Source organism: Mytilus trossulus, chromosome 12 (genome assembly GCF_036588685.1).
Source record: "Mytilus trossulus isolate FHL-02 chromosome 12, PNRI_Mtr1.1.1.hap1, whole genome shotgun sequence".
In the NCBI taxonomy this organism is placed as follows: Eukaryota; Metazoa; Mollusca; class Bivalvia; order Mytilida; family Mytilidae; genus Mytilus; species Mytilus trossulus.
The window spans coordinates 13,516,779-13,535,076 of NC_086384.1; positions in this window are offsets into that span (position 1 = coordinate 13,516,779).

Here is an 18,298-nt window from a genome sequence, read left to right on the forward strand (position 1 = left end):
AGACAACTTTTCTATTTCCGTGGCTTATGTTATTTTCAAAAATTTAGTGACAGTTATATGATAAGAATTCCATGAAATTAAAATTAATTTGTGTCTTTTGATATTGGCTTTACTGAAAAAACCTTTCCCACAACACTTGTTTGGCCCCTTCTTGGCATGTCTCCTTTCGTGATCATACACTGCTGAAATACTCCGGAATGACTTACTACAAATTTAACACAGCTTTTCTGCCTTCTCAGCACCCATTTAAAACCTAAATATAAAGTTATGGGATCTTATTATATCGATTCAGATTCAAACCGTGGAACTGATCATATAATGTTCATACCGTGGATACTGATCATTTTTTGAAAAAAAAATATTATTGCGTTCAGCTCACAAAAATGTCAAAAATATACACTGACGCTAGTTTGTATGAATGAATAAGTAAATGTGGGCAAGTTTCTGTACACGATTGGCGAAAATAAGATACATAAATGGATTTATAGTGATTTTACGGACATATCGTGTACACAATCCTGATCAATCTTCGGCAGATCTGAAATATTCTGTGAATGTTCTCTATGAAACCAACAGTAAAATATAACTTAATGGGCATCAAAATATTCGGAACAAAACGCTGCATATGATGAGGGGGGTCCTATAGTATGAATACGATGATATGTAAATACTTACGTTCAAAATTTGCCTTCAAGCGATCATGTTTATTCAGACAGGCGCCATTTTTCCGTGAAACTGATCACAAGCAAGTCACGTGTTTCGCGACCGTGCATATACGTGTTGATTATTTTTTGGGAATACAATTTTATATAGTTTATAAATTTAGTACCCACAAGTCAAAATGACGGACGTCAACGTAACGCACGTATACGAGAATGAATATAGAAGCATGTTGCGCTTGTGCCAAGTAAAAATCTCGGGACTTTTTTTTTTTGAATCGGTATGATTTTAAAAATGTTGATTCATTTATATGCTTCGGAATTTAGTGTGAAGTCCATTTTCGCTAACCTCTAGTATACATTTGAGTTTAGAGCCAGTCTCCGGGTGCGTAATTTCCTAGCTGTGTAAAAGATCAATTGGTGGCTTTGTGCTGTTTTCTGCTTTAAGGTCGGTTTGTTGTCTATTTCACACATTCCCCGTATCCATTTTTTAGTTTTGAAAAATTATCAAGCTTGTCGAGAAAATGATTTAATGATTCTTACTTCAAGAAACTAAGTGGTTATACATGCATTATACGACGGTCTAAAGTGTTTTGTAGTATGGATAAATGAAAAATGAAATACGCCTCTATTTACATCAATAATGAATAAAGCTACGTTTAAAGTCTGAAGTTGCACGTAAATTTTGATTTTGCTTCAATCTAATTAAAATATTGATCTTTGATTACGTTATACTACTGATATTATGTAGTTTCTCAAATATATCATACCCTTTATTCCCCAACATTACTATGGTAGCACACTCGAAAGATTATCTGCCACTCATATATTGCAACGTTTTTCGCTGTAAAAAGAATTTATGGTATTTCTTTAAGAATTGAATGCTTCTTTTTGTAACTGTATTGGGGTGTACTTCGTTGAATTCTAATATGTGCGCATGGTCAACGCTTTTACAACCCTATGAAGTTACAAAAAGAAGCATTCAATACTTATAATTATTTATTTTAGCTAGGATCATGAAAACACGATTTTTATCAAGTTTTTATTTAGTTTACCTGTGTACTTTATTGTGGGACCTCGTGTCATCATGAGTGGTGAGTTTTATTGTGTAACATGTGTAATGCAATTGCTCAAGGAACAACGCCAGATTGCAGTGTAGCCGATCAGAATAACGTATTTTGATGAAACATGCATCTAATGTAATTATTCATGAAAGAAAACTCGCATGCAAAAGAATTGATGTAGAGCTATGTTATAATACACAATAAGGCCGTCATCGGATCATATTTACAGATTTATTAAAAAACGATACATGCGCATGAAATGAAAGAAGGTGATATTTGACAGCTTACCACTTGAGGTTTGTTCATAAACGCTTGTAGAAAAAAAACCAGGATACAAAATACTAGACTATAACACGTTCTTTGTCAACCAATTGCTTGGACTAGATTTGAAAAAAAGATCAAATCCTTTCACTTTAAAAAAAAAAGTGTACCACATTTCGCTTCATCTCAAGGCTTTCCACGAGATTAAGCATTTATTATCTGTAAATTCACAAATGATTGCTGCATAAATCAGCGATCTTGATGTTAGAATAGGAGTGGTGGACTACGTTCGGCAATTCTCGGTAGAATCCGCTACTCTGCCTTCTATCCGTTAGATGAGGTTACAGAATCGGCCGAGTTGAGACGAATGTGGTGGACTAGTGACACATTCAGGAACAGAACCTCCGCCGGAAGTGGCAGGCGGTGTTTATATAACCGAGATCTTTCCGTGTTAAAAAGTAATTCATAGTCGGAATATATCAATACTATAAATTTTATTAGCAAGGTCCGGACAGTACCAGACCTAAGACCTAAACTTATTCAAAATAACATACAAAAGCATATATAAAAAACAGTATCTACAGAAAAGGATTAGTGTACAACGATTTAACTTGTCATAGTCAAATTGATTTCCTTTACGACAAACATATATTTATCTCAATTCAAAACGAGAGTTCATATATAAATATTCAATTCAAAATGAGAGTTCATATAAAGCACTTTTCGAATTAACGTAAAAGTGCATAAAGTCACTTTTCTTCCGGTTATATTATAACGATTTTTCAGAAACACGGGTTCTTAAAATGAAGAGAGAAGAACACAATCTATATATTAAAGTTCAAATTAGATATGAAGGCATGATAAGTAAACTAGTAGAATCATTATCCATTACAACCGGGGGGGGGGGGGGGGGGGGGGTTCTAATTTCTTCATAAAACGGCATGCTAAGGTGGTCGTCTCAACCAGGATCGACAAACTTTCCACTACTTAATTATTCGATGTTTTGTTTAATCTATTATCGCCGAGAACATGAAAATACTTGACACTCGACGTTAAATCTTCACAATAATGAAGCTAATGTGTAGTCCAGCCGATCGGTGAAAAAAATGCTCAAGTAATGAAGAAAGCACCAAATTTTGCATGATTGTACATTTTTGTGTACTGAGCAATATGAGCTATGGACCCACCCTCAAAATTTAATATGGCGGCTTATTTCAAGATGGCCGTCATATATTCTAAAATATTTTTCAGTATTGCACAAACCACGGTGAATTTGATGCTGGGGGACAAAATTCAACACATTTGAATGATTTGGTGTACTGAGCAAGATCTTGTTTTGGTCTATCTTTGAAATTCAAAATGGCGGCTATTTTCAAAATGGCCGCCTTGAAAAATAGAAAATATTCATTATTGAGAATTGACCTGAATTTAATCATTTTGTTAAAGTATAGTGTCATTTAGTCTCTGTTCCAGTTCTGTCTTTTTGATTTTGCCTGGTTTTCCATTTCACAAAGAAGAAGCTTTAATAAAAAGCTGTAGTAGTAGCTTTTATTAAAGCTGCAATATGTTTTGTCTAGGGTCACAAATAAAAGCTGTGATTTGAAATATATTTGCCGTAAGATATTATTCAGTACCGATCTTACTTCTTGGGTTGCAATATTTTGCAATTTGAGATATTATACTGTGATTTGAGAAATGTATAAACACATATCAGTGAAATGGCAGGAATTGAGGACAACAAGGACAAGAACATTGAAATGGCAGAAACTGAAGCACTTGGAGATATGGAGAAATCAACACTTGAAGACACTTTAACAGAGGACAACTCAGAAATGACTTTTCAACTATATATATAGAGGGGAAAAAGTAAAAGAAAAAAGAAAAAGAAAACCTGCTGAAAAATTACGAGAATAGAAAATGAGCCAATTCATAAAAAGTCTTAATGTGTAGAGTTCCATCCCTAGACTTGATCTGTTACGTCCAGAAAAAGAGCCAACACTCAACCAGGATAACACATTGCCAGAGGGGTAAAACTAATCGTAATTTCTTTAACACTATACAAAAAATAAACACATAAAGGGAAATTAGATTTTAATCTCATAAAAGTTCACTTCGTTAAACATGTTAGAACATCAAATTTCAAAGGTTGTGCGGTAATCAAATTTGATGTTCCAAGTTTGAAATACATATTTTTTTAAGGTTTAGAATCTTTCGGTTCTAATTACAAATATTTAATTGTAGAACTTTCTATTTCCCTTACTTAATAAATGTGTCGCTCCATTATATAGCGTAGGTTGTTAAACCTTAATTCTTTAATTAAAAGAACTTATTCTAATTACATATAAATGTCTTCTTTTCAAAATTATAAGCCAATATTTATTACTTTTGAACGTGCCAAAACAGATTACAAATTATCACAAACTATCACTGCCATGTAAAGCTACGTTTTTTACTTTCGAACTTTAAAAATTAGATGTATTCATTAGTTTTCATTTAAATAGGAAGGAGTTGAGAACTATAATGAAAAGTAACGTCAGGATCCTTTTTCAAATATGTAACGTAATTTACTGTTAGGATTACAGTCATTACAGTTGAAAAGTTGATAATTCAATAATTCTCAATCAATTTTAATAAGATTTCATTGACATTTACACACTTAATATTTTCAAAAGCTGATTTTATCGGTACCGGCCGACAAAGCAGCCAACAATGTGATGGTGGTAATAAGCCGCAAATTAAGAATGACATTTTAAATTCATTTACATTCAAGTACATGTGCTCCACAGAGAGTCATACATATTAGACCGTTGGTTTTCCCGTTTGAATGGTTTTACACTAGTAATTTTGGGGCCCTTTATAGCTTGTTGTTCGGTGTGAGCCAAGGCTCCGTGTTGAAGGCCGTACTTTAACCTATAATGGTTTACTTTTTAAATTGTTACTTGGATGGAGAGTTGTCTCATTGGCACTCACACCACATCTTCCTATATCTACAACTAATATTTCAGTCCTTATAACTAATTCCTGAGTTTCTATTAAAGAACTCACAAACAATTTTGTAATAAAATATATGAAAATAGTGAAATTAACTATTTTTGGAATGTAAAATATTCTTGAGATAGATTATGTGCTTTTGACCGTTTTGACTTTTCTTTACACTTCCACACAACTTATGAAACACAAAGTGTCCTATTTAAATAAATGTTCTTTTGCTAAATCTGAATTCAAATATAATTTCTGCAACTTATTTGAAGCCTTCTTCTCTAATGAAAAAAGTAAATATACTAGATATACTTACTAGAGGTGTGATGAGATGATTGAAGCTGTCAATTTTCTCCTGAATAATATTTATGTTCGTTTCGGCAACACAGTTTATCAACAGATTTAAGATATTTCTATGAGCACTCATTGTGCCTCTTTAATAGCAAACCTGTTATTCTGTAATGAATCACAGTTTATGTCCAAACTCAGGAAAGATTCGTCTTAATTGCGTTTAATTGATATATAAAAAAAACTTATCGTTATCAGATGACATTTATAATTTCGTTAGATAATCAAAAAATTTACCCAAAGAAACCTACTTTAAAAACATGAGATGTAAACGTTAATAACTGTCCTTTCCTAGATTGAGATATTTCAATTTTACTCGGAAAACTCAACATCAAAATTTACGACAAAAGGGACGATTTTTCGTTCCTTATTGCTGATTTTCCTACTTGAATGGTGAGATTCCTTTGTCCGTGGTATTTATATTTAATTTCACAACACGTTCGGTATGCCTGTGTCTGTTGTGATGAACGTACTAATCTATGTATACGTACTTGTAAATGAATAATTCAGGGATGCCGTTACCGAAAATTACTTAAAACCTTTACATGTACAAACTTCTTTCACAGATACATGTATGTAAGATTTGTTTATAAAGTTTGGTTGTACCTGTTGAACACTTATTTTAAACGGGATAGCATTTCCTTATTTTTAAGGAGATGTTGTTTACCGTGCCCAGAAATTTAGAAACAATCCTAGGTACCATTATCGATTCTTTAATAAACTCATTAGATCATTATCATTAGATCTTTGAATATAGAATTGTGCCACGTTAGGTGGGGGTGGGGGATGGGCCGCTAACGTGGCACAATGATGTAACAGTACATTAATTAGACCGTTAGTTTTCTTGTTTGAACTGTTCAACATTTGCGATTGCGGGGTCTTTTATAACTGACTATGTGCTATGGGCTTTGCTAAATGTTGAAGGTCGGATGGTGACCGATAGCTGTGTATTTTTGTGTCATTTGGTCTTTTGTGAAGAGTTATTTCATTGGCAAACATACCACATCTTCTTTTTTATATTATGTTACAGTATTGGTACTAGCTTGCCATACAGTAACAACACTGGCTTACTTTACAGTAAACTAGCTTGTGATAAAGGAAGGACAATAGTGAACTTGACATTAAGGAAACTGTCTTACGTTACGGTAAGGATACTTGCTTGTGATACAGTCAGGATATTGCAACAAACTAACGTTTTTGATAATGCATGATGTCTACCTTTAAACCCGTTCCCTCCTTAGATAACTAGGAAACAGCTTATATGTGTACGGAATGAACACTTAAACGGACAGATCATTTAAAGCTCGTCTGAAAGATCTCAAAATAAGTATTAATGACAAAACCGAGAACATAGTAAAAACTAATAGGTGCATTTTAATTGAATACCATTATTGTTACTATTTTAGTTGATGTGTATCAAGGATAGACACCCTTAAAATATCTCGTCAAAAACATATTGGATTCCTTATTGTGACACTGAATACATACAAGTGATTCTAGTGTAAGAATATCGATTCTGAAGAAAGTCTGAAAGTGTGCTTCAAAATTGCAAGTTTACGAAATAATTTATCATGATAGATATTTCCTAAAGCAGGTATATTAAACCAGAATAAATATCAGTGTTTTTGTTTGTCTTTTTTAAATGACTAGTTCCCTGTTCTAAATCTGGTTGGCTTCTCAGATACCCGTATGTTGCTAGGGAGAGACTCAACCTAGCGTTTACATTTTGTCTTGTAATGGCGGAGGTTTTTTTTATTATTATTTTCATAAATTTTTTTTTTGCTGTCGATATCTGTTTACGAAATACACTGACTTTAACGAAATGGAAGCATACGATTTTACATATTTTAATGAAATTGTGAAATGAAAGTCTAAAATCGTAAAATGCTATTACATCAAAATTGCAAGAAGAGCTCGATATTATTACAGCCGCTTGCATTGCATGTGTAGCCACACACACAGTGTAGGTAGAGGAAATATATTTGGTTAGTTTGCTTGCTAGCTGGAACGTGAGATCTTTCTGTAGGACTAGGCTACTTCGAAAGGAGGGTCAATCGGCTGTAAAACGAAATGATGGACAGGACCAGTGATAATGAGTCCGGGTCATGCGACTAAAATTAAAGTTTATTACAAAAAGTTGTGCAACACTTGTTAAGCTACAAACTAAAATAAATATGAATCCTGTGCGAGCAATTATATGTTTCCAATACATTTGACTCGTAAACGAAAGAGCAAAAAAAGAAAAAAGAAAAGCCAACATTAAGAGATAGTTAGGGGGAAACCCCAGTATCGACACTGCTATTTTGATATATTATACTTTATGTCAGTTGATGGACTTGCGAGATAAACAGTCTAGTTAATGTCAATAATGGAACATATTGTGCCTGAACTAAACTATCGTGTAACAAATGTATGTACATATTAATCATAGATGTCTTTTCATTTCTTGTTTTGTTGAATTGCTGTTTTAGTGACATTTATAGATGCAACACACAGCGAGCTAGAGTTTACGAAAGACAAAGCAGGACATGATGTTAAAATTAATCATCTATGACTTTTCTTACAAGCTATGATGGATATCAGGTTCATCTTTAAAAAAAACTCATATTTGATTTTGCGTTATCAAAATATTCTTGCTGTACATAACGACCTTGTATCCGTATTCCGAATATCAATTTCACACTTTTTTCCCTAGTTATGAGAATTGATCTTCGAAAAATTAAATGTGAATATATTATGTTTCGTTTTTTGTTGTCCTATTTTGTCAGAATATATGCTTATTTCGCAGAATACAGTAATGTGAGATTTTATTTGAGAAGCATGTCATCAAAAAAGCATTAACCCTCTAACAAAGCAATAAACTGATGGAGAAATACTCGATGGGCAAATAACTAGCTTACATAATATTAGATGCATGCAATACATTTAATGGTAACAATTACATAATCAAGTAACTCTCAATCCCTTGTCGCACAAAGTATTATAATTCGATCTTATTGGCAAATAAAAACAAACTTTATGATATGATAGGAATTATTTGTTGAAATATCTTATAACAAAATACTCAGGGACCAACATACTACTTGTAAGCAGGAGAAACGTACGAAGTTTAGAATAAACTTATACAAATCATACGTAAACTATCAGAAAAATGTCTTCCTTCTTATAAGTTCACGGCTTCGAGTCAACCATCACTGCAATGTTTAATGCCAACGAAACCACTTAAAACTTTCTTAAAAAACAACGGTATGATAAAAAGTAGCAATATCAGAGGTTTTTTTTTTTAGTTCTCCAATATGAATTGTAACCATCTGAAGGTATATGTGTTTCATAGCGAGTGAGAACTGGATATTGCTTGATATCAACTCGAGTTATATAATTTCAAATAATAATAAAGTTTTAACAAGCCTTTTGGAGAGTTTATTTATACTATTTAGATTAAATAATTAAAGTTTATATCAAGCTGTATTCATTTTTACAAGATTTTCAATATATAGTATATCACTGCATCGAGTTTAATACGGTATTTATCCACTCTAGACAGTCAAATTTAAAAATTCAAAATTTAACTGTCAAGAGTGGGTAAATACCGTATAACACGAGAGTACTAAGATCTGTCACGCAAATGACATTTTCAGACATGTAATCCTTATATGTAGTTCTTTTAGAATGATCGGCAAAAACGCTGTGTTCTTTCTATTTGACGTCACCAGTCATAGTTGCCATTTTTATCTGCGTAATTTTGAGTGTCTTCATAATCTACATCCGATTAACACAGTGCCCAGAACATGTAGTTTGAAAACGTCATTAGAAGATGTAGTTTGACACCGTCCCTAGAATATGTAATTTGACTGTCGAGAGTGGGTAAATACCGTATAACACGAGAGTACTAAGATCTGTCACGCAAATGACATTTTCAGACATGTAATCCTTATTTTTCTTTTAGAATGATCGGCAAAAACGCTGTGTTCTTTCTATTTGACGTCACCAATCATAGTTGCCATTTTATCTGCGTAATTTTGAATGCCTTCATAATCTACATCCGATTAACACAGTGCCCAGAACATGTAGTTTGAAAACGTCATTAGAAGATATAGTTTGACACCGTCCCTAGAATATGTAATTTGACAACGTCCCTAGAATATGTAATTTGACAACGTCCCTAGAATATGTAGTTTGACACCGTCCCTAGAATTTGTAGTTTCACAATAACTCTGAATCTTAAGATTTTATGATTTGATTGGTAATAAAATCGGTTTTATTATTATCAGGAAATAAATTTATGGAGTTGTTTTTAAAATACACAGCAATATAACGTTCTAAGAAAAAGACTAAATAAATGTGATTTATTTATCCAACACTGAGAAAAGAGATCCAGTTCTAAAAAAAATACGATAACATATTTTTAAAGTTGATCTCTTTTGCATAATATCAGGTTGTCATATCTATATCTATAATTTGTTTATACACGTCTTTAACATTCTGAAAGAAAACACTTTTCTGAAACAAAACACTTTCTGTCCATACGTTTTTGAAGGGTTGATATCAATTTTGGCTCTACAACATATCTTTAAAAGAGCATGTGGTCATTATAATAATTACTTTAATTGGAATATGAATATTGAAACAGACATAAAAATGCTTTGATTTGTTGGTCTAGTCTATAATTTTGTGTAAAATATCTCTATTTATATCAAATGGTGTGTATGAAATGAACCATCTGTGTCTAATATTTTTGAAAAACTAATCATAATACCTATATGCGAAACTCGAAACCTGTAGCTACGTGCCAATTCAATTTGTACGTACAGATAAATACATTCTAGATGGCTCTTTAATCACTTTAGCTACATTTGTAGTTCTTAATTATTTATGTTTTGTCAGTTTTATCAATTTATATACATATAATATACGTACTTTCTCCAAAGCTTAGGCGGCTATTTAAGAAATAAATATATCGTTTGTTTTTATCCTCTTCTATTACCCAATCTTAAGACGTCTATTTGAGAAATATATATATCGTATTCTATAATCCTATTGATACTCGATTATTTGTTTACGATTATATAGATATACGTAGGTTGCTATTTACAAACTACATATTTCATACCACTACCATATATAAATCACTGCTTATAGTACAACACATCCAGAACACTTTTGAATGTTGTCACAATTTAAGGTTAAATAGAGGTGATTTATTAGCCTATTTGACAATTAAAGCTAGGAAAGAGTCAAGCCCGAGCGAGCGAGCTTCCCTTTGCGGCTTCAGATTCAGAGCGATTTTTAGTATAATGTATATTTACTTTAGAATACACTGACCGTGCAATACCCATATGGGTAGTCAAATTAGTTAAAAAAAAAACCTCTATAGTAGTATGCTTAAAACACTCATATCCCTCTTAAATACTTGACATAGACATTGAAAAAACATTGTTCAGTGGGACATTACATATGATTAAGGACAGGTTAAAGAAAGAATACAGTCACGAATATCGGCATCTCGAATGTACACATTAATCGAAAAATAATATTTCATTTATATCTAATATTTTCGTGAATATTTTTTATCTACAAAACAATTAAAGAAAAAAAAATGACAGAAAGGAACCAACAACAACCAATGAACAGAGGGCATTTGAATTTGGAAAGGCACATACGAAATGTGGCGGGGTTATATGGTGCAAATGTTCAAATTGTTTTAACTCCAAACATTATTTGAAAGTAAAACTTCCAATTTCTAGTGATAAAACCTCTAAAGAAAACAAACAGGTAGGCATTTTTTTAAATAGTTATGCAACAAAGTTACTTTTTTGTTAGTTATTTAAATTGAACTTCCTGCTGTTAACAATGCATTTCACTAGTCCAGCATTCCAGTGAAGAGACCCTGTTTGTAATTACCAGATATTAAGACTACTAGATTTCATGTAGAAATCATTTTTATAAAATTATCAGCAATTAACTCGAACAAGTATATATCAATAAAACTTATGTTTAAACAATTCATTAAGAATTGAATGCTTCTTTTTGTAAATTTATTGGGGTGTAAAAGCGTTGACCGAAGTACATTTTGTATGAAGCGCGGAAGTGATTGGTATTACGTATGCCAGACGGCATAGAAACGCTTTGATACTTCAGGGTATATTTAGTTGAATTTTCCCGAATAAGTTTAAACAATATTTCGTCTTACTCTTTCAATGTTAGTTCCCAAAACCGCTCTCATTGAAAGCTTCTTTACCTTTTCTAGACTGAGACTTTGGTACTTCCTTCAGTCGAATACGTAATTGGACGATTCCAAATTTATAACTCGATAAAATGCATCAGTTATTTATGAAGCCTTATAAATCTAGAGATACAGTAAATTATAAATGATGGTATAGGTCTATGAATATGTAAGAATCAGTGAAACAATGCATAGTTGTCTTTGTTATTTTAAAATCTCTGGTAGATAGTTGTTCGATTGGCAATCATACTACGATTTCTTTTTTTTTAATGTCAATGTCTGTCAGATACAAATTTCCTTGATCCAATAATTGATGTTGTAGTGTAAATTGGTTAGGAACTTCGAATTCTTTTTTTACTAATAGTATTCAAAGTTTTTTTTCTGACTTAATTTTTACAAAACACTATTCTACTGTATAAGCTGTAGATCTCATATAACTTCGCATTGAAAACCACATTAATTTTCGTGAATGAGGCTTTGGTACAAATGCGTATCACCTTAAGCTGATTGTAACGTGCAATATGCTCTAAAGAATCATAAATCATTTACCCGAGGAAGAACTTTCACGTGAAAATATTTAAGAGCTGCCTTGAGTATGTATATTCAGACCTTAGATGTTTAATAATTAACAAATGTTAACACCGTCATGCTATTGTGATATTAATATCGAAATTGAAAGAAATAATAGAAACAAGAATGTCTCCTCAGTACACGAATGCCCCACTCGCACTATCATTTTCTATGTTCAGTGGACCGTGGAATTGGGGTAGAATCTCTGATTTGGCATTGAAATTAGAAAGATCATATCATAAGAAACATGTGTACCACGTTTGAAGTCGATTGGACTTCACCTTCATCAAAAACTACCTTGACCAAAAACTTTAACCTGAAGCGGGACAGACGGACGAACGGACGAACGGACGGACGAAGGGACGCACAGACCAGAAAACATAATGCCCCTCTACTATCGTAGGTGGGGCATAAAAAATAGTTCTGTCAAATATTGAGTTATAAAAATTTATCGAACTGACAAAATTATTTGAAGTAGAAGTAAAATTTAAACTACAGGAGAAGTTTTAACGCAAGCTAGAATGTCTATTTCTCCGGGATTTGTTTTATTTGCTCTCAATTAAAATGGCAAATCCTTGTGAAAAATAAACGCTACACCGTTGTCGTTTAAGACATTTTAGGACATAACTGCTAAATTAACATGTATTTTTAAAAGTTTGCATCGAAATACTTCTGTAACTAAGACAATTGATTTATAAGTAAATGAAAACATATAACTTGACTGCCAACAGAATAAGGAAATATTTATTGAATAATATTTTCCAAAATATGCGGTATTTGGATCTGAGAAACTCCAAGCGTTTAATTCATTAATCTGTTTAGCTATTCATATATCTTTAAAGTACACACATAGAATACTTATACTGTAAATTTAAGGACAGGTTTCAAGCATTGTATGAAATTCCCGAATAAGGACAGGTTTCAAGCATTGTATGAAATTCCCGAATAAGGACAATGCTAATCTTTATGAAACATACATAAAAATCTAGCATATCAACTCACTTTTATCCAGGATAATATTAAATACAAATAAACATCAATATAAACCCCGGTGAACACATACACGGTACCAATTTTTTGCATCAGCTGCGCACTTCACCAATCAATGTATCTTCAGTGATGATCGAGGTCAAAACATTTGAAAATCCAAAACTAATTGAAAAAATAAAGAGCTTCAAACCTCCTTATTTAACTTGTTGGCTAACATTCAGACCATGTGCTATTCTGATGGGCATCTACAGTTTACTTATATGGCAAGACATTTTCGTATTTAATCAATTATAAGCGAGATCTTTAAAAAATTGATAAAAAAACATCATCTTTATGTTATGAGGAGGGCTTGACGCCATATAACTAGTGTAACCCCACCACTTTATGTACAAATGTATGTGCCTGTCCCAAGCAAGTAGTCTGTAATTCAGTGGTTGTCGTATGTTGCTGTTTATCAATCAGGCCTTTAGTTTTCTGGTTTGATTTTTTACATTAGGCATTTCGGGGCCTGTTATAGCTGACTATATGGTATGGGTTTTTATTCATTTCTGAACGCCGTACGGGATTTGTTGTTAATTTCTGTGTAATTTGATCTTTTGTAGAGAACTGTCTTATTGACTGTCATACCACATCTTCCTTCTATATATTAAACACTAATAATCAATCAGTCAATCATCAGATAGATACGTTTCTTTGTTTATAAGATATCTTAATTATGTTCTTTATAAGATATCTTAATTATGTTCTTTATAGGATATCTTATTTTGTTTTAAAATATATCTTATTTCGTTTATAAGATATCTTAATTTGTTTATGCGATATCTCATTTAGTTTATAAGATATATAATTAAATTTATAAGATGTATAATTAAGGTTATACGATATATAATTAAGTTTATAAGATATATAATTAAGTTTATAAGATATTTCATTTAGTGTTTAAGATATCTTATTCAATTCACAAAATATAAATAGGAAGTCAATTGCAAGTGTTGAGGTAGGCAATGTGATGTGCGATATGTTCAAAATAGAAAAAAAATTCTTGGCGTAATACTTGATCTCATGGATGTCAAATGGTATGGAAACTACTTAATCCGGCAGAGTACCTGAGGCTGACTCTACTACACATCATTTGAACACACCATTCGTCAAACTTTATTAGTGTTAGTTCCGATAACATTGTACATTAAAACTTCATAACGTTCTGGAATGAGGCTTTGGTATCATCTTTAGCTTCGTATTGCGTTTGATAACCTATAATGATTTATGCATTATTTCCCGAGGAAGACATTTTACGTGATGAATTTTAATATCTGCCTTGAGAATATATATATTCATACATTCAATAATTAATATTTGATAATGTTAACAATATGATTCTACTGTGATATTAGTATCTTAATTTAAATAATTACTTATAAGAGAAAAACAAAATAGTATTGTCTAATGTCGTTATCTCAAAGTTTATTGGACTGAAAAACATTAATTTAAATTAGTGATATTTTAAATAACAAGAGTCACTATAACAAATATAGATGGTAGTAGGCAAATTTTCTCTGTGCTTTGGTCCATTCATAGTGACATAGTCTTTAAGTTTTCTTTCATCATTAAATATTTACTACATATGGGTCTATATACGTGTTGCCATTTCAGCGATATCGTTTACATTGTCATATAAGCAGGAGGATTGGCCAGCAATAAAACCTGGTTCAACCCACCATTTTATATTACAATATATATATGCCTTTTTATGTTTCTTTGTTAAATAAATAACGAGGCTATGTACGTATACATCCCGTCACTGTGTTATTTGACTCTGTGTTTGTGTATTCCTGTCTTTATTTTTTTGCTAATATGATAGGTCTTTATGCCATTTTGTGCTTCTTTGTAAAATATTTGTATGGTGGTTTTTTTTAATGATTAAGATTATACCACAAATTTGACTGCTGTTTTACCTTTTATGTCTGATCGTTTTATTCACACGTCGTTGTCTATATGATAAAATTTGATGCGACTGTCATATAAGTGAAAGGTTAAGCTAGCTATAAAACCAGGTTCAATCCACCATTTCTACATAAGAAAATGCTTGAACTAAGTCAGGAATATGGCAGTTGATATCAATTTGTTTGATATGTTTGACCTTTAGATTTTGTCATATTTGATTAGGGTCTTTCCGTTTTGAATTGTCCTCGGAGTTCAGTATTTTTGTCATTTTACTTTTGTCTATTGATGCTGAATTATTTTTTTTGGCAGTTCAGTCTCTGTTGTTCCACTGCGTTTCCGTTTTGTTCCTCTGTGTTTCTGTTGTGCCGTTGATGTGGTTGTCTTGGTTGAAATTTATCCCGGATTCGCTTAATCGATTTATGACTATTGAACAGGAAATGCTACTATTTCCTTTATTTATAAACTTAAAAGAGTTCCAATATGTTACATATTTCAATACAATTCAATTGTTATTCAGCGGTACAGGTTGCTCGTGTTGCTGTTGAAAGCAGCATTATGTTTAAGAAAGTTTGCATTAATAGTTGAATCTAACCAAGATAAGATCATTTTCTTTAAAAAAACAATCTATAGCTTTACTTCGAAGATAATTTTGGCTTAATCTGATGGTGTCCTTTTATTATTTTGTATGATTCAGAAGACAATTTTCAAAATGTTTGGTCTCTGACCTATTGAGCATTTAACTATACTTTTGATAAACCTTTATATGTTAATACACTCATGTATGGATATTTCTGTATCATTGGACTACGTTTTTATATTTTATTTGATTTTCCATATAGCACTTGTACTGATTACAGTAAATGGACAAATTATTGTAGGCATAAAAATGTATAGAATAATTAACAAATTAATTCATAAAATCTTACTTATTTCGTTTTAGTTTAATGGCACAAAAAATATGTACATACCTTGGAATTAATAGGAAAACACACTGTTCCAAAAAAAAAAATAGCACACAGATTTAAGGAACACTTAATTTAGCAACCATGTATCTTAAGTATTTTCGTGGACTCCTAATTTGCTTTGTATTGTTGATTGTTTTACTTTTCATTTGTGGACTTCGTATGTGCCTGTCCCAGGTCAGTAGCTTGTAATTTAGTGGTTGTCGTTTGTGTATGTGTTATATATTTGTTTTTCGTTCATTTCTTATATATAAATTAGGCCGTTAGTTTTCTCATTTGAATTGTTTAACATTGTCATTTCGGAGCCTTTTATAGCTGACTATGCGGTATGGGCTTTGTTCATTGTCGAAGGCCATACGGTGACCTGTAGTTGTTTACTTCTGTGTCATTTTTGTCTCTTGTAGTGAGTTGTCTCATTGGAAATCATACCACATCTTCTGTTTTATATTGTTTGTCTTTAGTTTTCCGTGTCGACTAATCAGCTTTTGTAGCCTATAAAGTCATTGATTGGTTTTTCATTTGTCTGTGTTTGTCGTTAAATTTTTGAGGGTTTGTTTCTTGAAATAATCTAATTTTAATCGTTGTAATAGAACCAGGAGCTTAATTAAAAACAACCGTTTAACTGTACGAAACAATGGCGATGTTGCTACGCTTAATTGTCACGTGAAAGTTGAATGAAAAGAAACCAATAAGGACATAATCCTATTTGATTTCTGTTTATATTTATGCAGAATATATAATTACCGATTATTCTAATCCCTATCAAATGTTCATTAGGATTACATGCTTAACCGGCTCGTTGATAAAAGTTGTCAATGAAATTATGTTTATGTAAATAACAACAGCAGCTATAACTAATTTTGAGGGAATATTAATGAAAGCAAATTAAACCCAATTTGTTTATTACAGCGTAACATTACCAGTACTGTTAGTTAGCTTGGTAATTATATAGCGTTATCATATACAACATTTATTATGTTTTGGATAAAAACCAGTAAAGATACCGTATAATATCACAACGTCATACTTATTTCATTACAATTCGCAAACAAAAAGAATATATTGGTACATGGCAATGGATGCACGTGACTTATAATAAGAACAATGCGCATAAAAAATAGTACTAAAATATCAATACACACACGATTTAAAAAAAAGCAATAGAAATATTACCAAGAATGGTCATCCTGTATGTGGTCTCATTAGTATAACATCCTGGTAATTAATAAAAAATGGCTCGGTTGACCTACATTGGTTAACTATTTTGGTTCAACAATGACTCTTTTTCTATTCCGTGAAATGACATCTTTAAATACGTCCTGGTCATTAACAAATACTTCCGATTTCAACTTAAATTTAAAGTGTAAGAATTCACAAACCTTCAAGGAGTGTTGCTTCTTTTTTAAGCGGGAGTTTTGCAACCAATAGCTGTGAATTCATTTCCTAGATTGTTAATATTTAATGTTGTGTTTTATTTCCTTGCTTAAATAAAATTGAGAATGGAAATGGGGAATGTGTAAACTAGACAACAACCCAACCATAGAGCTGACAGCATAAATGGTTGTCTTGTTGGGAGCTACACTGTGTTTTAATAATGTGTTTTACTTTTCACCATATTGTTTTTAACAGGCTAAATGTAGGGGTGTGAATATACGTTACACTTATTAGCCTTACTAAATGGTATGTTTATTCGAAACTGGAACATGTGCTGTTGATGTTTGGCATGTTGTTAGTTCGTCTTTTCCGGCGAAGTCTTGTTTTGAATATCGATGTGGTATATTGTACTGCCCAGTATATTTGAAGCAAAGTGGATTCTTTAAGGTTAACTAATCTTGTTTAAAAATCATCTTTTTACGATTTTGTTTGAGTTTGTAATGTCCTACAAAAATCTATAACACCTTACCAATAATACTATACAGTATTCAATACTGCATGCAATTTCTATTCACACGGTACTGGTATTGTTCTAATATTATAGATCCAAAAACATGCAGTCTATTGTTCGTTTTTTTTTTATTCAACATTTTTTTCAAACGAAACGTTTTGAAATGAACAAGGCTTTGTTTATTTTCTTGAAGATGTTTTGTTTTTCTGCAATCTGTATCAAGCGACTAACAATCAAAATTGATTTAGTATTACAATGCATGATTCTAGTTCATTTTTGTCCTGTTAATGGTCGTCATATTTTATGGAGAACTGTGCATGTTTTTATTTCAAGTTCCGTGTGTCTTTTAATTTGCTGTTATAACGTTCGGGTATTTAGATGCAACTGTTTTGTAACTGCATAATGCCAAATCA